The 27,658-nt window shown below is 40.1% G+C and overlaps 1 protein-coding gene across 12 annotated transcripts in view; it reads left to right on the forward strand.

Moving 5' to 3' along the window:
• Nucleotides 1-27,658, forward strand: part of FOXP1 (forkhead box P1) — a 613,321-nt gene that overhangs the window by 320,012 nt on the left and 265,651 nt on the right. The window contains exon 1 of one of the 12 annotated variants that reach the window (XM_077128710.1): nucleotides 16,120-16,865. The exons of 10 other annotated variants lie outside the window; for them this stretch is intronic. The gene's annotated coding sequence lies outside the window, so the exon portion shown is untranslated. Of the gene's footprint in view, nucleotides 1-16,119; nucleotides 16,866-16,920; nucleotides 17,013-27,658 lie in introns of those variants that run through there. One more of the 12 variants, XM_077128713.1, reaches the window with a different exon arrangement.

Consider the following 27,658-nt stretch of genomic DNA (forward strand, 5'->3'; position numbering starts at 1 on the left):
AGGAAACACAGTCATTCTGAAGTCTGTGCATATTTTCCCAGGAACTCTAGACCACTAGGAGCACAGCTTTAGGCTACAGAGCTGGCAAAGCTGTCCTGCTCTTCTGTGCTTTCTTTCTTGTGGGTATAAGGATGTTGGTAGCTACAAATTAAAAAAAGATCACAGCATCACAATCAGGTCTTAGCAAATGTAGATTTTTATTAGTTTCTTCCAATTCACTCGGAAATAAGTCTTTATTTCCTGTGATTTGCTGGTTTGCCTAATTTTGTCTTCCTGTTTAAATATGTAGAACCAAAAGAATTGTCTTAGTTCCAAATTGCAGAACTGGAAACGAAATTAAAAAAAATAATGAACCAAGATTTTTGTATTAATGTGTTTTATATTGTGGTGAAATCCTAGTGATAATTTACTGAAAGTGGCATGATGTTTATAGATTTATTAAATACAGAATACATTCTAAAACTTGTGCTGTAAAATAATTCCTTTGAATATAGGGCAGCTTTGCAAGGGGCCTGCATTACTTTAAAAGGCCTAAATGATAGGTTATATAATACCATACACGCTTATCTAGAGCTGTATTATCCCAGGCTCCTTCTGGTTTACTGTAATGTGCCCTGGGGACTCCTGCTTAGCTTAATACGACACCCAAAAAGAGGAAGTACAGAGTTAATGGTTTAACAAATTCCAGACTTTATTAGGAGTTTGCACTTAGGATGCGGGTAGATGGTCTGGGGGAGGGGGACTCTGAGAGTTGGCATAGTTTAGTTCGAATCCAGATTTTGCCCTTAACATCCGATTTCCTCTGCTGTTTCATACGTAGGGATGTGGAGGCCTAGCTAAACTGGAACTTCTTAAAGGTCCTTCTCTACTTCTAGCACTCGCTGACTGCTTCTGGTCTGGGGCCGCCTGAGAATGAGGAGGGCACCACCCTCCAGTGTGCTGCTACTTTTGATTCCTTCCTTGCCGCTGTTCAACTCACTTTGTCCTCTAGGATGCATTTCCGTGCTGTGAGGGGCAGGTTTCATTTGAAGTTGAAGGCTACCCATCCTACTTGACCACCTCTGGAAGTCATCCTTCTATGACCACATCATGAGTCAACTTTTGATTATTTCTGGCATGTTTTGTCCTCCCTTACTATTCACTTTACTTTGAGTTTCCGTGTTATTTTCACCCTAAAGTCATGGGTAAAGGTATTTGGTCCAAATATGTTATAGACGTGATTACATTTGTTAACATTGCATATGATATTTAGGAACAATAAATATTTAACAGACTTCATCCAAAAGTGTAAGATACATGCATGTATAGTGGTTGACAAAAATGAACCATCATATAAATTTGTTGACAAAACGTGGCCAAAAACTCTGCTAGCCTCATCTCTGCACTGCTCCCCCTTTTCCCTAAATGTTAGAAGAGACTCTTGATTAATTCTCTGCTGCTCTTCCTTGCCTCTTCTTCCACCTGCCCTACCTTATTGGGTGCCATTCCGAGACTCCAGCAGAACGCCCTGTCACCCCCCCCCCCCACACACACACACACCCATGTCTGGCTTCTCCTTAGGCATGATCTAGGCGCCCTTGTCTTGAGGGGGTCTGGGCACTGGCATGCCAAGTCTACGTCACCAAGCACTCCCCGTGGTATATTAGTTAATAGTAGTTCAAAATGACGGACAACTCCTCACATACAGCTGTTTCATTGATTTGTAGTTATTTTTGTTTTATCACAATCCTATTTCTATTCATTTTGCTTCTTACCATTGTTTATCCACAAACCATCTAGTCCATTTATAGAAAATTGGCAGTTGACTGGAGTTGTCTCCATTTACCATGTGCCAAGTGGCTCGTTGTTTCTCCCAATGTAAGGTTCATGGAATTGGGAACTTATAGTCAGCTGAGAGCTTGACACTCACTCTTCACTATTCTTGGTTGATAAGAAGAAAAATAAGAGGAACAAGAGCAGCTAATATTTACTGAGTACTATCTGTGTGTCAGGAGCCATTCTGAAATCTTTCCATGCATCTGGTCTTTCAATCCTCACAACTGCCACATAAAGATATACTACTATTAATGCCATTTTATAGATGACAAAACAAAGAGAGGTGAAAGAACCCCTCCATGGTCACACAGTAGTGGTTCTGGGCTTTAAAGCCTGGTCTTCTCTGGTTTCTGATAGAAAGTTTTACAGGACAAGCTCACTCTCTCATGGGGCAGCCCATCCCATTCTCAGAGCTATTGCTGAAGTGTTCTGTTGTTTATTAGTGTTGTGGATGCAGAATGATTTCAGTTGAAAAACTAAGTTCCCAGCCTTAAGGCCTTAACTGAAGCTGCCTCTTTTTCTCCTCTCCTCTCCTCTATCCTTCCAGTTGCTAAGCCTGGTTTATTGAACCTCTAAAATCTCTCTCCTGCTTTCTCTTCTTTTTGTCAATGTCTTCCCTCCTGTGTCCACCCTGCTTCCGGGCTCTCTCCTCCACCCGCCTACCCGGTACCTGGAGAGAACTTAAAAAAACCCTGCATTTGTGGGTCTCCATCAACTAGAAGGAAGATCTGGCTCCTTAGCAAGGCTTGACCCCAAACTGACAAACTATAGCGTTTGTCTTCTCAGCCTTGTCTTCCTCAAAATATCTGGGTGCCTCCTTTGGAACTGGCACTCTTGTGGGAGTCAAAGAGAGACATAGTGTTCAATTACCACATGCTCTCTGCCCTGTTGAAGCTTGTGTCAGACCACCTACCTATTCTCCCCTCTGGCCACCATGCCCTTGAACTTTTGCAGCTCCTCTCGTTGCTTCCTTCTGCTTTGGATGCCAGTGCTCTCCTCTTCCCCAGCATCCTACTCATCCTATAAGGCTTGACTCAGATATATCAGTTCTGTGAAGCCTTTACAGTTTCACCCAACCTGTGAGACTCATTCCTTCATCTAGGCTCCCCTGAGTCTGTGTTTGTTCAATTCCATTATAACCTTTGTTCCAGTCTGCTCTGTATTTTAGTTTGTTCTTTTCTGACTTGAAACCCACAGATTCTTGCCTAAAAGTGAGAACCTTATTTAACTTTATTTTTCTTTGCCCCACAGCTCACTAGGTAGATAGTAGGTGTTCAGTGCATGTTAGTCAGGACAGCAATAACAATTACTCTTTTGTTGAGGGCCGAGTATATATACATCAGGTTCATGGGCTATTTTGTGTTTCTTAGCAGGTTTTCCCTTGCTAGCTAGCCTCATAGTTACAGGTATGAATGTTATCTCCATTTTATAGATAAGAAAACTCAAGTCCAGAAAGATTATTTAACTTGCCTGAGGTCACACAGCTGGTTAAGTGGAAAGACAGACATTTCCACTCAGGGCTAGTCTAAAATCCATGTTGTTTTCACCACACCAATTGGAAAATACATAATAATGATTACCGTAGCCCCTGAAAGTCCAGGTTAAGAATGCATATTCTTAAATACTCCTATGGCTCTGTTCTTCATGTTTAGACATCATCCTGAAGCTTTCTTTTCACTCACTTCTTTAAACCCCATCTGTACATGTGCTGCCAAGAACTACAAAGGAGACTCCTGATTTGCAGATTTGGACATTGGTATTTCTTTAATAACTGTTGACCAAGATTTCCCGTTGAATTTAGGAGTAGCCATAAGAAGCAGAGGAGCACTATATAACATATTGTGAATTATAAAATGAGCATAGGTTCAATGAGTTCGGCTTCTTCCTGTGAACTTTTTAGTGTTAAGCAAAGATCTCCCCTTTGTATTGTTGGAATTATTTGGTCACAAGCAACAGAGAATACCTTTAGCCAACCTGAAGTAAAGAGCTTTGATGGAGGAAAGAGCCACTAGCTCACAGAATGTACAGAAGCTTGGAAAGGGATGAGCACCAGAATAAGAAGCAGGACAGTTCTCAGTATAAGGGCAGCTCGGACAACTTGAACAGCTCATCCTTGGCACTGCTGAAACCAATGTTCATCGCAAGTTTTTCTACCCTCTCGTCAATCTCTTTGGAATTATCAGGTGGAACTAGTTTGTGTGACGTATCTAACCCATGACTGTGAGACCTTGATTTGAGAGTCCCACCCTGCTGGCAACAGTGAGGTTAGGTAATTCCCCAAAAGGCAATTGAAAGGTTGATAGGCTGGGAGAGTGGATGCTGGACCTCCCCCAACCATCATGATTCAACAAATGCACACTTGTCTCCAAGCTCTACCTGAACAGTGACGTTTAGTGGTGAGAGGTATCCAGTTTTGCTCTTTGAAGTCCCATCCTTTGGAGCTTTAGACATCCTTCACTCTGTTACTGATTGTATCAGAAATTCCAGGTTTCCTTTCAGCAAGTTTGATGAGCCTACCTTTACCCTGTATGGCTTCATCTAGTATTTAAGACACTGGTAAAGATGTAATAACCTACCAGGATGTGTAGCTTACCACTGAAGACCTTTGACTAACAAGTCCTAATAAAACCCATGCTCTAAAAAGCCATCATCAAATAATAAAAGAGAAATAGAGTAAATGCACAATTCATGAGATTAATATAGAGCACGAAGACACTCTTTTTTTCCTAAGAATCTTTACTTTTATATCCTGCTTTATGGGGTTGCTGTTTAATTTCATGTTCATTTACTTTAATTACTTCTTGCATGTAGTTTGTGGAGGGAGTTTGCCATTTTTCAACATCTGAAAGATGGCTTACTTGAGTTTTGTTTTAGATTCTGTTAGAATTAAGGTATAATAAAACCCAGTGTGTTATATTTCTCATTTTTCACCTCAAAGGATTATTTGTCATAACAGAATCCGTTTTTCCAGGGAGATTTTATCAGACTTACAAGTCAAATTAGTTGACTGCTTTTCTTCTGCTAATAAACCGAGAACCTTTACCCTGGAAGCATCTCCAGACTGAATTCCAATAATTCACCGTTTCCTTGCATCAAGAGATCAACTGTAAATGACCCGTGAATAAAAACATAAATTCATTAGGCTAAAAGGAGATTGTTAAGATGGGAGTATTTAGGAGGATAATAGTAAATAAAGGTCATAAAATTAAAATATAAATATTAAACATATGTTAGATTTTTTTAAAAACTTAATTATAGAGGCATAGACTTAATCCTCTCCTCCCCCAAGCAGAACATTTCTTGTGGGGGACAGGCTTTTATTTGCTTGTAGTTACATTTACTTTTGTACTATGAGTGAGGGCGATGAAGATGGATGAGCAATTATTATATATTTATCTTAAAATGTCTTGTGTTTCTAATTTAAAAGATAATCACAGTTGAGGTAGGACAGAGCCAAGTTGGAGGGTGGCTCATTTGATCACTGCTTGCATTTTGATTTGCCCTCCGATCTGTAGGTTCAAGGGTGGGAAAATTTTGGCCATGAAACTTTGGCAAGCCCTTATAGGAATGGAAAGGGGATGCAGTTTCTTGCAAGTGCATTTATTAGGGTTAGATATGATCAGTGGCTCACTGATTGATAATAAGTGGGCTCTTTGATTCTCTTGGTGTGAGTTATTTCCAGATCCTCCTTTTAAACTCAGTCCAAGCTGCTGTGACTTTCTCAAGCCCCTTGTTCACCAGTATTTCGAATGCTGAGTTGGTGGGCATTCTGTCTACTTAATAGCTGAGAAATGCTTCCTTCTTTCTATAAGAGGTGGCAGATTTGATCCCAGGGAATAGATGGCAATGGATATTTGATTTTACCTTTGAGATAAGAGCTGCTGTAGTGAAAGACGCAGGTGAGTAGAATGCTTTGGCAGAAACTATGTTGGGATCCAGTGTAAAAATGGCAAGAGCAAATAATTTCAAGGCTGATAGTAAAGCCCACTTTAGTGTATAGTTGAAATTCACCTTCTCTAGAAGATTTGCACAAGATTGAGAATAAAAATGGTTATGATTGATGAAGCATTCAGTATATATCTAACTGTAAGTCAGACTAGAGGGACTTTTAAATCACCTAAATGAAAGATTGCATTATCATGAACATTAATATGTAACAGTTAAGTATGTCATTGCTTATCATGAGTCCTGGCATTCACAAACTCCACGAGACCAGCCAACCAAAAAGGAAAAACTTTTTTTAGCAAATACCAGTCCCTAAAACCACCATGAATAAATCCAACCTAGTTGCCATGACTTTGATGCAGTTACTTATTTTTATGTCCCTAACCCATCTGTAGATTTTAGTTACACCATTGTGTGCATTGGGGGTGGGGGGGGAAGGCTGAAAGTGTCCCCTGAGATGTTCTTATTAGGAAAGGAAAGGTAGGATCGAAACTAGGGGGGAAGAAGAAAATTAGCAAACAGTAACCTATTAAGGGCATGGAGGTTAGTTAAATGTTTAGTTCATATAGATTTGTTGTCATTTATGCAGTTGACAGATTATCACCTGTTCACCCCTAGAAAACTGAATCAAGAAGGTAGAAATTGGATTTTTCTTATAAATTCTATCCTTGAAAAATAATGCCCTTTTCTCCGAATTTATATGAGTACATGTTTATAGCAGAAAATTTGAACTATCAGGAAACATCTTTTAAAATTAAAATTATCACTGTTCTCACCCCCAGACAAATTTAGGAAATAGGATATCTTTAATGTTTACTATCTGTATAAATATATAAATGTTAATGATACATGTACTTATTTAATTTCAGTTATTTAAAAATGAGTCAATGCTTTTCTGCGTTTTAAAAATCTTGCATATTTACTATTTCCATCGAAATTTTGTTTATTATCTTTGACGTTATGTACCATAACACCAAGCCCAGGGCCATTTTTGTGGAATGATTTCATTAATATTTTTAAAAGGTGTATCACATCAGAATGAAATCTGTTAGCTGTTTATAGAGGAGAGAGAGGTGGGAAACCAGAAATGAACTCTTACTGAGGAACTGGTGTATGCTGAATACTGTGCCAGGCACTTCTCAGTGATGCTGCGATTTATCATTAAAGACCTATGATGACGTTATTAGCTGACAATCATTGCCACCATAGTATGTAACAAGTGAAGATTTTAGCATGTATCATTTTATTTCATTCTCACCATAACCCAGAAAAGGTTAGGTATTTGTATTCTTTCCATATTCTAGACAGTATTCATGAGGCTCAGAGAGGTCAAACTTGTTGCCTAATGTCATACAGCCAGGAATTATGGAGCTGGATGGGATGATGGTTCTTAACCATCCTAAGCTATTTTCCACCTTGCCACATCACTCCTCCAGGCCACACGGCTATATATTTGTGGCATATACTCCCTTATAGTAAACTGCCTCTGATATTTGCAAGCTTTTTCAATTTTCTAACCCATGCTTCCCTTTCACAACTTTCCTTGAAACTTATTTTTACCTGCATTTTTTTTTTCCTGTGTAAAAATACTGGAGGAATGGGCTAGCACTCTGTGCTGCAGGAGTTATACAAGTCTATCTGGAAACAGCACTGAAGCGCCCCCTTTGCCTGTTCATGTAGGTAACCCTCAGCATTGCTGCCCTCATCTCTGTTTTCTAGAGTATCTGTAGCTCTTGCCAAATGAGCTGAAGTATCCTTTCTCCTGCAACTGCTGCAGCATCTACACAGTGGGGCCCACTTGAAATGACGGTGTGTGGTCTGTACTCCAGGCCCAGGATTCTGCTGTTATGCATTAGAACAAGAAATATCTATCACTCAATCAAATTTGGCTAAAGTTTTGTAGTCAGGGGCATGGCGGTAATGATTTTCCTGTGATGTGACCAAATTTTCTTTAACAGCTATTGGCCTGGGACAAGTTGTTTCACCTCTTGCCACTTTCACTCCATCTCACAAATTTGGATAACAACGGTATCTACCAAACAGGGTTACTGGAAGACTGGGTGAGGTAATGTAGTAAAAGTTTAGTAGAAGCCTGGCATAGAGTTGGCTCACAGTAGATATGAGCTGCTGTTGTAGGTTTTTTCAGAAATACTCTAAAAACTAAGAATTGTTTTCTTCAGTGACAAGTTCTCAGGAAACCATCTTAGATGCCAGAATAATTGGCTAATTACACTTTTATTAGTCTGGCCTCTTAAGGAAGTGATTTTTTTCTTGTCATTCCTAGGATTTAGGATGTATCAACTAGCATCCATTCAGCTATTAGTAACAGAAAACCTGGCTAACAGTGACTGAATCCATAAGGATATTAATCATTTACTTCCCCCGAAGTCCGAAGATAGGCATCCCAAGACTGATCTAGCACCTCGATAACATCTCATTACTGGTTTGGCATCTATGTGATTATTTTCGCTTTTCCCTCATGGCCACAAAATAGCTACTAAAGCTCCAGGTACCATCTTCCTATATCATTGCATGTAAAGGCACAAAGTCAGGGAGGACAACCGGGCAAAAAGAGAGATTTCTTTGTGTCCCTTTTATCAGAAAGAAAAAAATCTCTCCATGTATTTCCCCCTTATATCTTTTGATCAGAACTAGTTTAGAGGGCTACCTACCCCTAACTGCAGAGAATACTGGGAAGGAGTCTATCTTATTTTTTTCAGCTTACTGATCAGGAGGTGGGGGAGAAGGAGCTGGAATTGGCTGCTGGGAGGTCATCTGCAATGTGTGCCAGATGGAGTCATGCTTCATATTTGATCACCCTAAAATCTGTGCTGAACCTAGCAAAGGAGATGGTTATAAATATTGTTGTTTTCAGTATTATTTAAGATGACAATGCATTTCTGGATTTCTACTTCATTGCCAAAGCTGGAATTTCCTGGTATCAAGAGAGGTGGATAACTCTCTGTGTTTGCTTTCTTCATCGTTTGGCATTAATCCCAAATCCAGCTCTCCGCAGATCACACAAGAAAAAATTTGTGGATGCTCCATCTTCCTGCTCAAAGCTATAGCTCTGGATGTTTCACCCGGGCAATGGTGTTAGGTATGGTCACCTCCTCCCCCAACCCCATGCTTTGCTTCTGTATTTGCTCATTGTGAAAGAGCCATCCTGGCAGCTGTGATATATTTATAATATCATGTGACTGGTTCTCCTGCCACTTTGTTACATCAATACTGATCTTTCTTCTTAAGCTGAAAAATTCATCATATCTAGAGCCACAGTGAAAAGCTGAATAGATGCATGTTGGATCTTTTTGGGTAAAGGACAGTATAGAGTTATGTTGCTGTTTAAGAAACCTTTCATAAAGATAGATGATAAAGCCTGAGGTGGTATAATCTAGGAATGCCTAGAATGTACAGTGATAGTGACTAAATGTACAAATTTAAAAAATGTTTTTGCATGAGGAAGAACAAAGGAATGTCAGTATTGCAGGGTTTTGAAAGTAGATGGTAATTCATATTTTAAAACTAACTTTTGTGTGAGACTAAAGCAAAAAATGTGTATTTGGTACAAATTTATATTTTGACTAGTGAATTTCCTAATATAACTTATACAGACAGTTTAATTGAATACCATAAATACATGGAGCCTTGAATAGGGCATGAAATTTTGTAGGTTCATCCAGAGTGATGCCCCGATAAATCCCACAGTGATCTGAACAGCGAATAAAAAAGTGTTTGTAAAGTTCCCTTGAGGTAACAGTGAGAAAGGGGGAAAATTCAACTTCCCCATTTGGAGAATTCCTACTTTCTCACAAGCAATGGAGACAACCAGATCAATAGACCAAGCCCTCAATCTTGGGATTTGTTCATATGAAACTTATCCTGGCAAAGGATAGACTAAGCCTACTTAAAATTAGCCCTAAGAGTCACCCCCAGAGAACCTCTTTTGTTGCTCAGATGTGGCCTCTTTCTCTCAGCCAACATGACAAGCAAACTCACCACCCTCCCCTGCCTACGTGGGACATGACTCCCAGGGGTGCGGACCTTCCTGGCAACATGGGACAGAAGTCCTAGAATGATCTGGGACTCAGCACCAAGGGATTGAGAAAATCTTTTTGACTGACAGGAGGAAGAGAGAAATGAAACAAAATAAAGTGTCAGTGGCTGAGAGATTTCAAACAGTTGAGAGGTTATCCTGCAGGTTATTCTTAAGTATTTTATAGTTATCTCCTTTTTAGTTTAAGGTATATCAGAGAGGCTGGAGGGAAGAACCTGAAAATGTAGAACTGTGTTCCAGTAGCCATATATTGAAGATGCCTGTATAATGATATAGCTTTCGCAATGTGTGATTGCGACTGTGTGATTGTGAAAACTTTTGTCTGATGCTCCTTGAATCTATGCTATTGACAGATGATTAAAAAGTATGGATTAAAAATAAATAAATAATAGGGGAACAAATGTTAAAATTAACAAAAGAAACCTTTCACAATGTCATTCACTTTTTAAATGGTGTGAGTTATTTGAATTGGGCAAGCAGAACACTTTGGCCAGTGGAACTGATGTGTCAGAAGATGCAGTTTACGTGGAGTGTGTCTTTAAGAGAATACCAGGTTCATTTTTCTAACAATGAAAAAAATATTTTGTAACTTTTGCTTCTTAAAGAGTGTATTTGGCTGTAGTCGACAAAACAAAATCTTTCACCTGAGTTAATTAAATCTACAATTCTAATGAAAACTGCATTTATACAAATAATTTTTACAAAAATTAGAGGAAAAGCTTCAAAGTAAAAACGAAATTTGGAAAATATCATGACTGTGCACACTTTAAATTTTAGAACGTTTATTGATTTCCAATGAGAAGGAAAGAGACTTTTTAATTAAAAACATTAATATATAAAATATTAAACCGGGAATCAAATGTCCATCCATCTGCCGACTACTTGATTCTCATGAATTATGGACAGTTTGTGTAGTCCAAAATACAGTAGCCACTAACCATGTGTGGCTATTTAAATTAAATTGGTTAAAATTACATGATGTTAAGAATTCGGTCCCCCAGTCGTATTAGCCATATTTCAAGTGCGTCATAGCCACATGTAGCCTCTGCATGGGGCAGCATAGTGGGAAGCATTTCCACTGACACAGAAAGTTCTGGTGGACAGTGAGGCTGTACAGCAGTGGTTTTCAACCAGGAGCACTTTTGTGCCCCTGCGAGACAGCTGGCAATGTCAGGAGACATTTTCATTTGTCACAACTCGGGGGGTGGGGTATGGATGGGAGGCTGCGCCGTATCCCTTGCTGTGCAGAATGGCCCCGCAACAAGGAATTACCTAATCCTAAGTGACAGTGATGCTGAGGTTGAGTAGTCCTGCTTCTGCTCTCCAGGATCGTGGCTCCTCGGGCCCCCGGTTCCTCAGTGGAAGTTTTAAAGCCATCATTACTACCAAGATTTCAGGTGAGCTGTGCTTTGGACATAATGTAGGTGCAAAATAGGGTTAAAATTGTGGTTAAATCCAGAAAAGACATGTCTCAAGTCCCATGTCCCCACTTAGGGGACAAGTGAGGATCTGTGGGGCTGCCTCGGGATTCGTTAATGCTGGTGCAGCTGGGATTGGAGAAATAAGGGGGCCACGGTGTTGCTTCCCCTCTTCCCTCTGCCCTCTCCTTACCTTTGTTTCCTCCTCCCTTTACCTTTGTTTCCTCCTCCCTTTAAACTGAGCAGAGTCGCCATCTAAATCATGAAGTCATGGGTTTTGGTGGACTGGCATTCCACTTTAGGCCAGCATCAGTAGCCAGGGGGCCAGTCTGAGCAGCAGGGCTGATACTAACCATTGTTCTTGGCAGCTGGTGGAAGCCAGTATGATGTTCCAAGGAACGTCCCATGCAGATCTGGCTGAGATGTGGGCTCCACCGCTTAGCCGCTGGGTGGCCAAGAGCAGGTCACCTGGCTTCTCTTGTCTTCATCCTCCTCATCTGAACTATGGGAATAACAACAGCGTGTATTTCATAGGGTTACTTTGTAAGGATTAAATGAGAAAATGCATATAAAGCAATTAGGACAGTCTCTGGCACAGTAAGAATAAAAGTAATTGGTAGCTTCTGTTATTGTTGTTGTTTTGTTATTGTTTGTGTAACTGTAGTTACTAGTCCCAAGAAACACTGCCAGAATTGCCCTGAGGTCCACTCCTGCCCAGAGAGAAGAAAGCAAAGCCTTGGTTTGCCAGGCTGGACTGGAGCCAGGGCTGGAGGCCAGGCGGGTGGAGGCAGGACCTTGTCTACTCTGCGCCAGCCTAAATGTCACCTACTCTAACCTCACGCTTTCCTGTTTGCCCTCTTTAAATAGGTTCCCCCATACCTCACCATTATTTGATCATTCTTGACCCATGTCTGTTTCCTTCGTAGAACATGGTGAATTTTGTGATATATGTTTGTGTGTTGTTATCGATTGATTCTTTTTCCGCCTAGACTTGAAGTTGGCATTTAGGCACAAGGCCTTAAAAATTAATGCGTATTATAGTTAAGAAGTGAACGCATGAGAATGACTGTGGCTTGACCCTTGGACATGAAAGGAGGAAGCCAGGGATAAAACCTAGCATGGATTTTGCATTATGACAGCCTGAATTGAAACCTCTTTCTGCCAGTTGCTCACCTTATATAAATCATTTAACCTGAACCTCAGTTTATCCTATCTGTGAAATGGGGCAAAAATATAGTAAGAATTACCTAACAATTAAGTATTCAATAAATGGTAGTTTTTATCATTAGTAAGAAACCAACATAGGAGTAAAAGAACATGATAATCTGTGCCTTTGTGTTTCCTTTCCTTCTTATGCCAAGAACTTTAGCCATAACACATACCATATTCAAGAGACACATTTCCATACTGAGCTAAATAGATTGTTACTCTTAGAATATTTTATATCCTCAAATAATTTTACAGTTTGTCCAGGAGATTGAGGCTTTGGTAGGCTGAAGAAGAGAATGTTTGGCCAAAGTGTTAGGAATTTTTATGTGTGTCAGAGGGCATGTGTCTATATGTATGTGTGTCTGCATGTAATATGTACATATGTGTTGACTATGTATGCATGTGTATAGATATATAAAATATATGAGAGGAGGTACAGTGTAGCGGTATGAGTTTTGGAGTCAGCCTGGCTTGAGATCCTGGCTCTGTCACTTATTAGCTGTGTGACTTTAAGCAGTTTACTTACCCTGTCTGTGCTTTAGTTTTTCGTAAAATGAGATAGTGGTAGTACTTACCTTATAGTGTTGTTCTGAGGATTAAGTGAGCTACTGTATAATATGTATAAACTGAATAGCTAAATGTCTCCCATCATCAGTAGTACTGGTAGCAGCCTACCTTTGGTCTCTTTCCCCCATATGACTACATTCTCAGCATCTGTGGGAGCTCTGTGAAGAGGATTCTGAAACTACTGAGGCCTACAAAGTTTGTATTGGCATGTGATTAATGACAACTCCATCTTGCCCCCACTTTCCCGGCACAACTTCCTATGAAAGGCTGAAGGAACCAGATCTGAGCCTGCATCCATGGCTCAAGTCAGCCCACAGGGGTGAGGCTTGTGGTGTGAGTTGTTCACCTACGCTGATGGGTTGGTCCCATTGCTGACCGTAGCCACAAGGTGCCTGGAGAAGAGAGTTTATCAAGTCTATTTTAGACCTGGTGCTGAATTTCTGTCAGTCCTATATTTTAATTAGCTTTGGAATCATCTTAATTTCCTTCTAACTATGGATCCTTTCTTAGTCTTTTCCACATTTAGAAAAGAGAACAAGGCTGATGACCAGCCTACATAGGTTACATAAAGTCCTACATGCTTTGGATATTAGCTATAGGTGTTGGTTTGTGTGTCTTTATCTGGTTTGCTTTCCCCTAAGGGCTACCATACATTTGAGAGTTGGAAGCCACACACAGAACTCATACCTGTTTTGGGTTCCTGTGTTGCACATTTGGTTGCAAGTGACCCAAATCCAACTCCAGCAGGTTGAGCAAATGAGGGAATTTGAAAAGATGGGGAGGAGTCGACTGCCCTCTAACAGTGTGCTTAGAAATCTCTCATCCTCTTGTCTCACATCTGTGTTGCTTGCCATGGCCCCTTTTCAGCCGGCTTTCTCTCTTTGGTGGCACGCCCAGCAGACCGAGGCTTTCAAGCCCAGCAGTGGGGACGGCCTGTTTGTCTCTTGCGGTAATTCCCACAGGGTCTAGTTGTTGAGTCTCCTTCTTGGCTCAGGGCCATCCATCAGCCAATCAGGGTGGCCGGCAGAGCGGCACACACGGTCGATTGGTCAGCGTGTGGCTCCACCCTCTGGAGCCGGGAGATGCCTGCACCTCCTGTGAACCCCGGGGAACCAGAGTGGGGAAAGAGGTTTGTTCCCGAAGAAGTATCAGGCGGCTATTGTCCGAGAAGTGGGAAATAGATGCCAGGGCAGGCAGGAACGACACGTATCCACACCCTCTATTTCCCTTTGAATTTCACTGTGCTGGAGACTTGGGAAAATCTCATGCTCGGTGGTATCTCGATTTCACCTTCAGACCCAGCCTGGGCCTGATTTTATTTACAGCGTCCGCACACCTCTCCCTTCTTTCCTGCATCATGATACCTCCGTCTTTCCCCCAGAGACTGTAGTAAATGGCCTTCTCTGAGCCACAATCAATGGCATTCGGTAAGGTGTGACAGAAGAGGCCATCTGGCACTTGTCCCACTGTCGTCTCTCCCTGCCCAGGGAAGAGGTGGCCCCTTGAGGACAGAAGGCTGCCGCTTGGCAAGGCGCTGCTGTCTTTCCAAAGCATCACCCCAAGACTTGGTCTGTAGCCCAGTGACACCACAAGAATCAGACACCTGGCCAAATCTGCCCGCTTTCCTTCGGCAACATTCCCCATCAGATTTTGGTTGCAGGATAATAATCATAATGAAAATGATTTTTGAATAAAATTATAAGTTTGAGTGTTCCACACAGTGTTTTCCCAAATAGTGGATAGAATTTTTTTTTAAGATGCCAGCACCGAGATCACTGGCCTATTTCAATTTTTATTGAAACAAATAAACCCAATAAAAACACTTATGCTGAGAGCTGTAGCACCACAATAAAAGAATCGCCCTGTATTGAATTTATTGATTTATTTATTTACTCCAACTGGAAAATTGAGTATTGTGTTAATGTATTTTATAAGAATCACACTGCTCGATGAAATGGCTAATTTATTTTAGCGTATCCATAAATAGCTAGCAATTTTCCATGAGACAGGCTAATGAAAATGATACCATGAAATTGTCTATACCATGAGGACTGACGGAGACGAGTTATTATCGGGTGAGTGCTAAGACGCACTGAACTGGCCACCATATCTTTGAACTTTTGAACTGCTACTTGTTTCGTGTGATTTATTGATTTTGCTATCTCTGTTTAGCTCAACTTTAGTTTTTGCCCAGCAGTGCAGATAAGTGGCGTAGGAGATTTAATTTCATGGGTATTTGGGGTTAAAACCTATCTTTAAGAAGAATGCTAAACATGTTTTAATAAAACATGAGTTGTAGAGGTTTTAGGTTTCTGTATGATATGGATCTGATAAGAACCAAGGCAGTTTAGAGGCCAGCCCAGAGTTCCAGGCTGGGGAGGAACTCTTTTTCTGAGTTCTGGACATGGCCACATGTTTTATGTTATTTGCTAAATAGACCTGTATCCGTTCTCAATTTTGCACATATCATTGATTTCCCTGCTTGTCTGTGCCCTTTTTCCCACTCCACATGTCTTGTTTGGGCGCCTGGTCCAGAGCTGGTTTCTGGGGTTCTCACAGCCTGCGGCTCAGAGCCTCTCCTCCCCTCCTTCCACGTGGAGGACTAGGTGCCGCCGCGGCCGCTATTTAAACACCTTCAGTTTGGCAGACCTCATTGGGAAGCTGCTTTAGAGAGCAGCCGCCGCTCCCACCTTGGGGACGAAGACATGGGCACTTGGTCTGCATCGGGGCTGGGGCTCGCAGCTGCTCAGCTCGCTCCAGATCTGCTCTCTGTGGCCCCATCAGCGCTGCTGTCCTCCTGATCAGCCAGCCCTGACCTTCCAGGGGATATTTTCCTCGCTGTTTGGGGTGGAAGGGGGTGGGGCAGGGGGAATATCATGCTTAGTGACAGTGGCAGGAAAGCAGCAGGACTTTTTATTGTTGTCTTTGGACCTATAGAACTTTTCTTAAATATATAACATCCTGGGAACTCATTCTTGATGTTATTTTCGTTTTTTTTTTAGCACATTTCTAAAGATGATTTGACAACAGTATTTTATACTTCTTTTTTTATTTGGTGGGGGGGAATGTTGGGGGAGGTGGGAAAGAGCTTTATCAAGTAAAAGTAACCTGTCTGGAGAGTTTGGGTAATAAATTTTCAGATGCCGGCATGGTTAATACTCTTCATTCAGTGACAGTATGCGAATGTGGAGTTTTTATGAAGGTAACAGTCTCTTTCTTTTAAAATCTGATCAATTTAGAAGGTGCTTTAAATATCCAAGTAATTTTAACGTTCTGGGAAAGATGAGGCAGGGGTAGTGAATAAAGAAAGCTTGGATCTCTGTAAGGGTTTGAAAATTCACATCCCCTTTAATGATTAAACTGACATGATCTTTATTTGGATGTTAAAAGCTTTTTGTTACATTGTAAACATTCTCAGCAAATTTACAGTCAGATATTTAGAAACAGTGAACTCTTTAAAAAAAAAAAGGAAGAAAAAGGCCTGTTTGAAATGGGAAATAAAACTAGTGGGAATGGTTAAAAAGACAGGACTGATCCCAACACCATTAGCTGGAAGAAAAAAAATTCCATTTCATTGCAACTATGTTATTGTTTACTTTACCATACACATCCTAATATGGTTACCTCCCTGTCAAAAGCGGCCAAGCCAAGGGGTTGAGAGGCCCCCTCCGGGAGAAAGCTCCTAACTGCCTCTCAGACAATAAGAAACAAACCGTGCAACTCCACAAAAGGCTTCCCGGAAAATAAGTGTCAAATAAATCCTACAGAACTCTTGCTTCTGCCACTGAGCTCTGTATATGCAAACCTGTTTTTATGCCATCGCTGGCCGGGCTGAACTGCCTTTGTTTGGAAATGTAAGCCACTGCTTTTTCTTTTTTCCTTTTTTCTTTTCTTTTCTTTCTTTTTTTTTTACTTCATCTGAGGGCTCTGGATTAATTGATATCTTTGCATACATGTCTCATGAGTTATGTTTCCTGGAGCCTTTTACTAGGAACATTAAGGTAAGAATGTTGATTTAGCCCGGGACCTTTGTCACTCAAACTAATGCTCATCAGCGATATAGACATTGTTAAGAAATATTGCAGAGGTCTTTTGTGGTTCCCCTCCCAAACAGAGGTGCCGTTGCTTTTAATTGTCATGCATGGATTTGGGGGGGGGGGGGGGAATGCCACCAGTTGTGGATGAGAGAGAGCAGAGGTGTACTCACTGGTGTAAATACTGCTGAAAATACCTCATCGTTTGGCAGCCACAACAGTTTCATTAGAAGGCTTTTCCTGTTGTTTCTTTCCAGTTCTTCTTCTCTACTTGTGGTTATTTCTTTTTCTTTTCTTTTTTCTTTTTTTTTTTTTCCCTGCAACTCCCCTGATCTTTTCCAAATCCTCATGGTCTTGAGGCTTGCCTGTTATTATCTACAACTCCAGAACAAAGGTAGGTTGCTCAACTCTTTGCTTCGGGGGAGGGCCAAGTTATTTTGGGAGGGATGTCTTTCTAATGCTTGAGTGGCTGACCTAAAAGGGGGGGGGGGGGGTAGGGGGTGTGGATCATGCTTGGAGCCGAGGGATGAGAGAGCACGCACTGTGGCAGCTTTTATGTAGTGGAGTTTATTTTTATGCAACTTAAAGAAGCAGCGGCATCTTTTATAGAATGGACTCGTTGGGTCCTAAATGTCCACAGTGATGTAACACTGATGTGTACGTTTTATTACCAAGCTGGGTTCAGACATTGGGAATGCTTGAAATTATGATAACGGATAAGATCTCCTTGTCAGATTCTACATTCAGTTTATCAGAATTAAATAAAGGATCTAGGGTTGGTTTATTGTTTTTATTTTTTCATTTTCTTTTGAATTTTAATGTAAAGAAAGGTACAAGTGTTTGGGTCCCTGGCATGTGTACTTTTTCTTTTTCCTTTGGTCTAATTGCTTTAATTCCCAGGATACCTTCACTTATTTCTCAATTATTTTGTTCTCTAATTTTGCATGATCTGCTGGAGCTCTGTTGGAGACAAGGTAGAGGTTTGCTGTTTTTTGTTTTGTTTTTAACTAATTATGCCATGCTGGTGGCAATACAATAGAAAGAGTAAAGACCACAAGAAATTCATCTCCACCTCTGAAGGGGACTGGAAGAGAGTGGTGCAGATTCATAATTGAAAACAAGAGCAAATTAAGCCTTAGTGAGAGTGAGATATATTACAGGCTATTAATCATAATAAATATGTTTGGCAACGTTGTGTTTGTGTTCTGTAGTTTTCAGTTAAAAAAGAAAATCAAAGTCGGTGATTGGAAGAGGGAATAGTGCTTTGGCGTGTAAGATGCTGGTCTGTGTTGTTCATTAGTTCAAACCAAATTAAAAGTGGGCAGTTTGTTCCAGAATCAAGTATGTCGTTCCCAAACAGATTTGAATCCGTCCCCGTCCAAATGCATTCTCAAGTTCATGCCACAGTGTTTGGCTTTTTCTGAACATCTCAGCGTTAGCATGGAACTTGAATGCTGAGAATTCTATTTTACATTAACACTGTGCTCCCACATTCCCGTTGGTTTCTTGGTGGCGGATCATCTCTGTGCATGCATGGAGGCTTGTCTAGGTACAGCTCTTTGAAAAATAGAGACCCAGTGTACTTAACCAAAATGAGCTCGAACAGCCCCAAAGTTTGTATCTTAGAAAGCTGCTAATTATGCTTGTCGTAAAACATATCTGAGTGGAAGATTCTGAGTCCAAACAGAATGGAGTGCTGCTTTAGAAATATAACTGTAGTCTGCTTTTAAAGAGTTTTATTTTTACTTTGGGGCCATGAAGGGGTGATTGGAATTAGTAGCCTTTAATTAGACGGTAAGATATTCAAATTTTACAGGGATTTATGTTAGAACATAGAATGGCGGGTGGCTCTTTCCTCATTATGAATCCTCCCTGCACATAATGAGGTTCATCATTAGTTGATGGAGTGAATTTGCCCTAGCTCTACCTTGAAAGGCACATAATTTACATACTACTTCAGAGCCTAAGCTTTAATGGATTCCTCGATGAATAAAATGAAAAGCTACTTTCTTTAAATTTTTGAACACTGTTTAGATAATACGATTTTAATAAGACATTCAATTTGCTTGTTAAGTATATTCGAAAGTGCTTTTTTTTTTTCTTTTTTGGGCAAAATATATTTTGGCTTGGCTATCTGTATATCACAGTGGATGGCTAGCCTCGCAGATGTATCAAGGAGGACATATGGAGTATGTTGTTAAGAAATGGGGAGAAGTCTAAGTAAGGCACAAAGCTTTTTGCATGTGAACCTCGAGATTACTGACAAGCCTTTTTGTGCAGAAACTATTCTGGCATTAATATAATTATAACATAAAGATTTGAAAACAAGCTTATTATTGTTAGTCTGTAGTTTTGCACGAATAAAATTTGCATGCATGCTGACTCCAAGGAACGTTGACAAAATAGCACAGCTAGCTGCATCTCCTGGCTTATTTTATGTGAGAAGAGCAAAAACTTCCATAGTGCAGCCCCATGTTTGAACTGCTCTGTAGATATGATTTGATTAGAAGAAATTAAGTTGGAGGCGGTCTAATTAATATTATTAAGTCATCAATTTAGGAGCGTTCTGCTCTACCCCATAAATTCAGCAAGTTTTCCGGCCGCTGCCACTCTTCTTTTGGTTAAAACGGGGGGAAATCATCTCTAACTCAGCATGATTTGAACACAGATATGTTTTAAATAAATACGGGGGCTTAGTAATAGCATGTTATTGAACATGTCCTTTGCTTGTTGAGACAGGTCACCCCAGCGTTGTTAACATTGCTGCAAGTGGAAGCAGGTTTCTGGTGGTTTGTCACTTTCAGGAGCAGGGAAGGTGTCTAAATATAAGGGAAGCCTTGTTTTGATAGAATACTTTATTACCTGAAAATGATCAGCATATATTAACATTAATAGAGTAGTCCTTGTCATTCTTTTTTTTTTTTTTTTTACCTCTGCTGCAGACCTGTCTGCTTAAAAAACATCTTCCTCTCTTCTAAAACATATATTTGTTTAGAGAGTTTTCACTGAAGTGTACATGACAATTACAGCTGTTCATTAACAAAATTGGGTATTTGTTTTAAACTTTAACCAATCACTTTGATATGCTAATTATGGTGTAATTTAATTTGAGCCCTGTAATGATGATGCCGTTATTATGGACATAAATGATGCAGTTAAGCTGAGAGTAATCTCATTTGCATACTGTACATGCCAGTAAATTAAGCCCCTTTCTTAGACTGCTTCAGCTTTAATTTTCCACTTCTTTTCACACAGCTCCTTTTCAGCCCCTCTCTTATAAGCCCACTTTGTAATAGTCCTGATGGCTGTTTGATGTGAAGAGTTTTGGCACCACAAATAATGCACGGCAGAAGATGTAACATTTAAAGGATTCATTATCTGGCTGAGTGTTCCTTTAAGAAAGAAGTATCGGAGAGGGTGGAGGGAAGACGGAAGTGTCCCTTCCATGGGATGTGATAGACCCCCTGTTAAAGTAATCTGAGATGCCACATGCTCTCCACTAACCCCCAAGTCAGCCTTGAGACCTCTACTTTATAAAAGGATGATTTTTTCCCCACTGTCATATAGTTCATAGTCACAAATTGTGTTGTGATCAGCAGCTGTGAATTTCGTTGAGACCCCCTTATTGTAATTTCTCCACGCTCCTTGGAGGTAAAAGTTTAATTTATTCTGCAAATTAAGATTCTTCAAATCTGGGCTTTTATAGATGAGATTATGATTTTTAGTAATTCCGAGTTACTACTGAATGCCATTTTGAAGAGGAGCATTTTTTTTTTCCTGCCCTGTCTGGATTGTCAAAAAAACACACGTTGTATCTAGTTGTGTAAGAATCATAACACTGTTCATCGATGTTTCTTGGAATGTAAGGCCATGGCTGCTGCCCTTCTTGATCCAAAGGAGCTACCATGTGGCTTTTGATAGCCCTTTTTGATAGAGAGTAAATTGCTATTTCATTTGAGCCAAAAAATGCAAAGAGCATAACTAAACTCTTGTGCACCATGAACGGACTCTCCCCAAGGCTCATGCCGAAGCCAGTGGGAGTTGAGTGGGTGTAACTGAGATCGAATTTAGCACTGTGTCTTTAAAAGGGCCATAGGGCTAAAAATAGTTCAAGCTGTTTGACTCCTACAGGCTACTTCCCTGGCAAATGGAAGAGTATTAAAAAGTAGTCATCAGTATGTCCATCCTTGTTTCTTGGAACTGTGAAAGTCTGAGCCTTCCCCAGTTCTATACCTCTTGACCCAAAGATCTTGCCAGTTGATTTCCAGCTCTTCCCCAAGCAGTTCTCTGCCTTTTCTAATTTTTTGGCAGTCAGAAATGTCCTAATATTTCCATTGCAAAGTGTACATGGGGCTTATTCCTCTGGTAGTAGTGAAAACTGGAACATGGAATTTTGCCTAATTTTGGAAATCTCAATGGAGGTGAACATCTCCCAGTTGTTCTTGAATTAAGCCAGTGTTGCCACACTGTCAATATGTTTGATGATCAGTTTGTTGTGTTGTTTTTTTTTTAAGGCAATTGAAACTTAAAGAAGAGTATAATCCTTTGAGGGAATTTTTTTCCCCTTTATAGAATTTCAGAAGTACCTTAGGATACAAAAGATGTGTAAAAAGGCTTATAAGAATATTTGTATGTTGCTGTAATTCTATATCCAACCTTATTAATTAAAAAAACATTTTTGTATACAATATAATTGAGACAGGGAGAAAGGAGAAATGATTTTATGTAATAGTATGGAACATTTTTATTAAGTAATATAGACTTTCTTAGTTTCTATCAAGCCCCTAGTCAAGCAGATTTCCCAGTGTGAAATTTGCCACAGGTAGGAAGGTGACTAAACTGATGGATATGGTACCACTAGAGCTTATATGTTTTTCGCAATTCCCTGCTAATAGAATTATGCTTTGCATAGTAGGTGCTCAAGAAACATTACATGATTGAAATACCATCTACTTACTCCTGTAGGCTTATGAATGTCAAATGAGAAAATAAGGAAGAAAATATTTTCTACAATATAGAGCTTTTAAACTTTGCATGATGATATTTCGATTGAAATATCTTCGCTCTGCTCTTCCCCTGGCCTCTCCCTTGTGTGGTAGCCATTTAAGGACGTGTGTTTGCAGTTAGACAGGGTAATCCTAGAGGGGAAGTCTTCTCACCCCAGGTCATCAGTTAATATCTATAATGCTAATAATAATTAATAGTTACTAAACAAAAGCTATGAGCTGGGTAACTGTGCTGCTCATCGTTGGTCCTATGTGATGCCATTGAATCTTCCCAATAGCCTTTCAAGGTAGATGCTATTATTCTTATCTTTCAACTGTGGCAACTCTTTTGTAGATGCAGCTCTGGTCACACAGCTTGTTAGTGGGGAACCAAGACATCTATGCCTTCAGGTCAGTTCTTGAGTCCTCACTCCTGACCCCTGCACTTCAGTCCTGATTTTCATTGTAGACACATGCATGCACGTGCGCGTGCGCACACACGCACACACACACACACACACACACACAGTGTTACTCTGTGGAGGCATGGAGACATGCTTTGGGCATACGTTTATTGAAGAGTAGTAGTGTTCCACGTACCAGTCTAAGCACTTGACATATTTTATCCTCATAGAGTCTGACAGTGTAGTTATTTGTTCCTACCGACTGATGAGAAAACTGACATTCATTCAGATTAAATAACTTGCTTACAGTCTCACGGTAAAAAGTGACCACGCTAGGCTTTGGGCCTACGTCTATCTGCCCAAAAGCCTGTGCTTGCTCAATCAACACCACGTGTTCCCCACTAATTTGTGCGTAGTTTGGAGAAGGATTTTTGCTCCTAAGATAATGAACTTATCATTCAACCAATTTGTTTATTAACTTGACATATTTGTTGAGTACCTGTGATATTTAAGGCCTGTCATTTATCTTTTGTTTGGGAATTTTTGTTGGTGTTGCTTTTGGAAGGGGGTTAAACTTTAAATGTGTGTTCTAAATAAATGAGAAATCTCCCGATTTCTCAGTTCTCTTAGTGTCACGTCAATTCCTGGCAGGAAGCCACCCTCCAACCTACCCCCCAACCTCCTCTGTTCCCCATCCCCTCCCCAAGCACATGAAATGGACTATTGTTGAATTCTTTTTCTCTTGGGGTAGAAAAATGCTGGGCTGCCTCCTTCCCTTTGATGGAAGCCTTCCTTACCGTTATCTTGACAGATGACAGAATGAACATAAGTTGGAGAATTTATAGCTGTATGGATCTATAGATGGTTACATGTTTCTCCACGCACATGTGTAGACTCGGAGCTTATACTTTTATGCATTCATATTGTGTACCTAGAGAAAACGGTCCCTAATTTCCACAGAAACTCTAATATGCCTTTTTCTCCAGCACTGTTCCTCTGCTCTATATCAGCAGTGCCGACCAGTCATGTAAGATGATAACAGTATTTAAAGCATCATTTGTCCTTACCATATAGAAACACTTCCAGCCCAGTTCTTGAAATGCTCTTAGGCTTGTGCTGTGCATATGGTAGCCTCTAGCTAGATGTAACTATCAAGCCCTTAAAATGTGGCTTGCTTGAACTGAGATGTGCAGTTCATGTAAAATACACATTGGCGTTCAAAGACTTAGCAAAATGAAGAATGTAAACTAGCTCAGTAATAACTTTTATATTGATTGCATGTTGAAATTAAAATATTTGGGGGTAATTGGTTAAATATTAAAATTAATTCCACCAGTGTGTTTAAAAATTTATTTTAATATGGCTTGCAAAATTTTTTAAATTCCCTATATGGCTTGCTTTTCTGGCTTTGGCTATATTTCTGTTGAACCATGTTGCCTTGGAATGTGTATGCTGCCTCCCTAGGCCAGTAACTATTGGACTAGGTGAGTGGCCCAAAGATTGATCCCAAAAATGGATCGGTATATATGCAGAACGGAATGATCAAAAGTTATGAATGTTTGCGTTTGTTTGGTGTTTTTTTGATATTTAAAAAAAATTAATTAAAAAATAAAAAAGAAGATGCCAGGATGACTCAAATTATAAATGTCATTAAGGTGTGGTCTTTAAATTTCAAGCTTTGCAGAGTTTTTATTTCTTTATTGTGAAATAGGACAGTTATACCAAAAAAGCAATAAATTTCAAAGTACATTTTATCAATTAATTATAGAATAGATTTCAAAATTTGGTATGGGTTAAAGTTTTTTAAGGTTGTTCCTTCTTGCTCTCAATACACTGATGAATAAAAAGAAATATCAATATAAAAAAAAAAAGAATCGGCAGGGCCTGGCCTACATACAGCAAAGCCTCGGGAACTATTTGGGGATGAAGCCCGCATAATAAATATTTCTACTCTGTTTCAAAACCTTATCCTTTCTAATCCAACTGGGGATATAGCCCCCACTCCACTCTTACAAAGTAGTTGGGTTTGCATATATATTTCTATACCCAGCTAGTGCCCACGATGTTAATAAATCTTGGCCCATCTACTGTATTGATTTCATTAGCATAGGTCGCCAGAGAGGAGAGAATGGCAATTCCTTGAATGTTCCCAGATGGCCCTCTGGCCTGGACTCTGATTACCTGCAAAAATTGGTACATGAGTCCCCGGTGCTGCAGTCTCCTATTGTGGCATTTCCCTGAGATAAATAGATGAATTTGTCTCTTGGATACTGTATTAATATATATTCTTTGTCTAGTACAGGTATATTCTGCCTTAAGTAAATATAATGTGTTTAAGTGTTGTTGTCTTTTTTTTTTTTAAAGAGAGAATACTGTGGGAATATACATCATTCAACAGGTATCGATTGAGGATCTGCCTTTGTAGGCACATAGACTTCCTGCCTTCAGGAAGCTTGTTGTCGACAAAGGCAAGTAGGAAAGTCATTTAAAGCATCAAATTAAGACATAAAAATTCAGCGGTTGCTGAATTAGTGCCATGTTGTTTGCCTTTTAAAATTTTTTTGATTTTTCAAGAGGAGTCATAATTAATATCCTTTAAAGATGTATACATTTCCCCATTATGATTTAGGGAGAATGTGATTTTAATCGCAGATTTTTAAAGGCCCAACCCCTGTGGAAGGTGAGATACACACCTAAATGTTTTTTCCCCTAAACATCCTTGCCAGTCCTTAAAAACATAAGGAAAGGTGATCTGTAAGCTCTTTTCTAAGATTTTCTCTCCCCCATCAGAATAGATGGAAGCCTTCACTTGGAATAAGTGCGTGGAAATTATAGCTGTCATGTCATCCATTAAAAGCAGGCATTCAAGTGGGATATTATCCCACTTTACTTTTTGGTCCTTAAGAAGTCAAGGGACAGGGTATTAGATGTGAGATGGCCATAGGAAAACCGGATCCAGGCAAAGATCAGTACCCAGTGTGAAATGTGCCCACTTACTTGTTAAGTGTTTAAAACTTTCACCCTTCCCTCTGCCCTAGACTGCCTTGAAGCTGCAGTTTCATTAGTATCAATTGGTTTTCAGGGTGTTTATATCTCTGGGCCGCTGGCTTCTGGGTATGATTACTGCCTGACATTTTTCCATGCACTGCTTCCACTTTCAATGAGCTTACCCCCAGTTGGCCTCATATCGACTCTTTGAACCTTCACAGGGGAATAATGCTAATGGTAGCTTTTGTCCTGTGCATAACTGGGGAAGAAAATGCCTTCAGTCCGTCCACACTAAACATTCCTTTGCAGACACCTCAGAGAAGAGAGCCTCCACCTCTGTTGTACCCCTGCCTACCGGCCACTTCTCTTCTGAACAGAAGCAGATAGGTGTTCCCAGGGGTGGCCTCGGGGATGCACAACTCTCTGTGGGCAGTTTGAGGTTTTCAGGAGCATCCCTTGAGTGCCATCCTGTGCTAGTGCTGTCAGTTATCTTGCAAGGGTGAGGACAGAGGACAGATTCTGGAGAGCAGTCCTTTGGTGTTCACCTGGCTTGTACTTCTGATCAGGTGGCTTCCAGGATGCAGAAGGCTATATAGACTCTCCTATGAGGCGTTTGTACCTTAATCGTTCAAACCTCCTACCCCCAATCCCCCACCCCCACTCTGCCCAGGTTACTTTTTGCTGTTGTACATATAAGAGATATTTCAGTCACTTTTAATTGGAAGCTTACACTTCTCTCTCCATCTTCCCAAATTCACGTGCAGCAATACTGCACTGCTGAGCTGTCAGTTCGCATCACCAGAGATCAGTAATGGCTGTATAAAAGGTAAGGCTAGTAACAGCATTAAGACCCAGGAAAACAACTACAATTCTGGAGAATGTTTAGAATGCAAACCCCTGAAAAATGGGCGTAAGTTCTCTGTCGTATGCTGTTTGATTTGGGCTAAAAGGAACTTTGATGTACTAAAGTCTTAAATTCTCTTTTTGATCCCACTTTTGTGTGTTTTAGAAGTTTTCTTATCCACCTGCCTTGTTGTATTCCAAGAATGTGTAGGTTCCCATCCTTTCATGACCTTCACAGTGTCCTCAGGAATCAGTACAATCTATAAAACTATCCTGCGTGCTCCAATGTTTATTCCAATCTTGGTAAGCTGTGGACTTCTGAAAATTTGATTCTCTCCTTCAGAATTTCTTATGGGTCTTGTAAGAGACTTTTTTCTTTCAACAAATTTGAAGCCATTCTTCCTTTTTGGAACTTGTATTCTCTATTTTGGCCTTTGAAATATATTGTCCTGGACAAGTTTCCTGCCTTAGAGAAGGCATATTTATTTGTTTTAGCTTTTATTTCCTACCATGGAGATGAATCAGAACATCAGTCGAGGGGTCCTGTAGATAGTGATAGCTGTTGTATGGGTAGAATAACCGTTACTGCTTTTCCTCTCTGTACTCAGAGCAGACATTGCCAATCGATCACAGTATTCTTTCTCAGCAAGCCTGACTGTGCCCTGTGAATCTCTCTCATTTAACAGTGCCAGTCAGCCACTGCTAATCGATAGTGCTTGGCATGAAATCTATTTGCTATCCCTTGCTCTAAGTGTTATGATTCACTCTATGTGAATGTGGCTGTTGGATGCAATTAATATATAGTGGCATGGCTTTTATCTTGTTACTATCAGATTCCTTTTATATTATCTCAGTTTTCTAAGCCACCTAGCGCCTTGAGAGTTAGCTTTTTAGGCACATGTTCTCTTTTCAGATGTGACCTAGGATATAGTAGACAACGTCCAGAAATTTCTTCCAGTGTGATTGATGATTCTGAAACAGGCCAAGTTCCAGTTGCTCTTGTGAGCTATGTAATTCTTTTGCAGGTACAGAATTTTTTTTCCACATGCAATTGAAGGATTGCCCAGGAAATGGATGTAGTCTTCAAATAGGAGATAACGTTCAAGTATGAACTCTTTGCCCCTTGGCAAATTGCCTGTTCCTCTCATTCTAAATTTTTAGGATTCTAGGTCCTGACACCTCACATTCTTTGATACCTCCATAGACCACAATTCAGTTAGAGTCCACCAAAATTATGCACTAGAATGAAAAAAGAGAGGCTTTTTCTATCTACCCACCTTTTATCATTATTTTAACTAACTTCTTTTTCCTGAACTTATCGTTTCTTAACTCCATATTTTAAAAACTTTTCCTGATAAATAGTGCCTGTAGTCCGTTTATTTTTTCTAATGCA

Source organism: Tamandua tetradactyla, chromosome 15 (assembly GCF_023851605.1).
Source record: "Tamandua tetradactyla isolate mTamTet1 chromosome 15, mTamTet1.pri, whole genome shotgun sequence".
Taxonomy (NCBI): domain Eukaryota; kingdom Metazoa; phylum Chordata; class Mammalia; order Pilosa; family Myrmecophagidae; genus Tamandua; species Tamandua tetradactyla.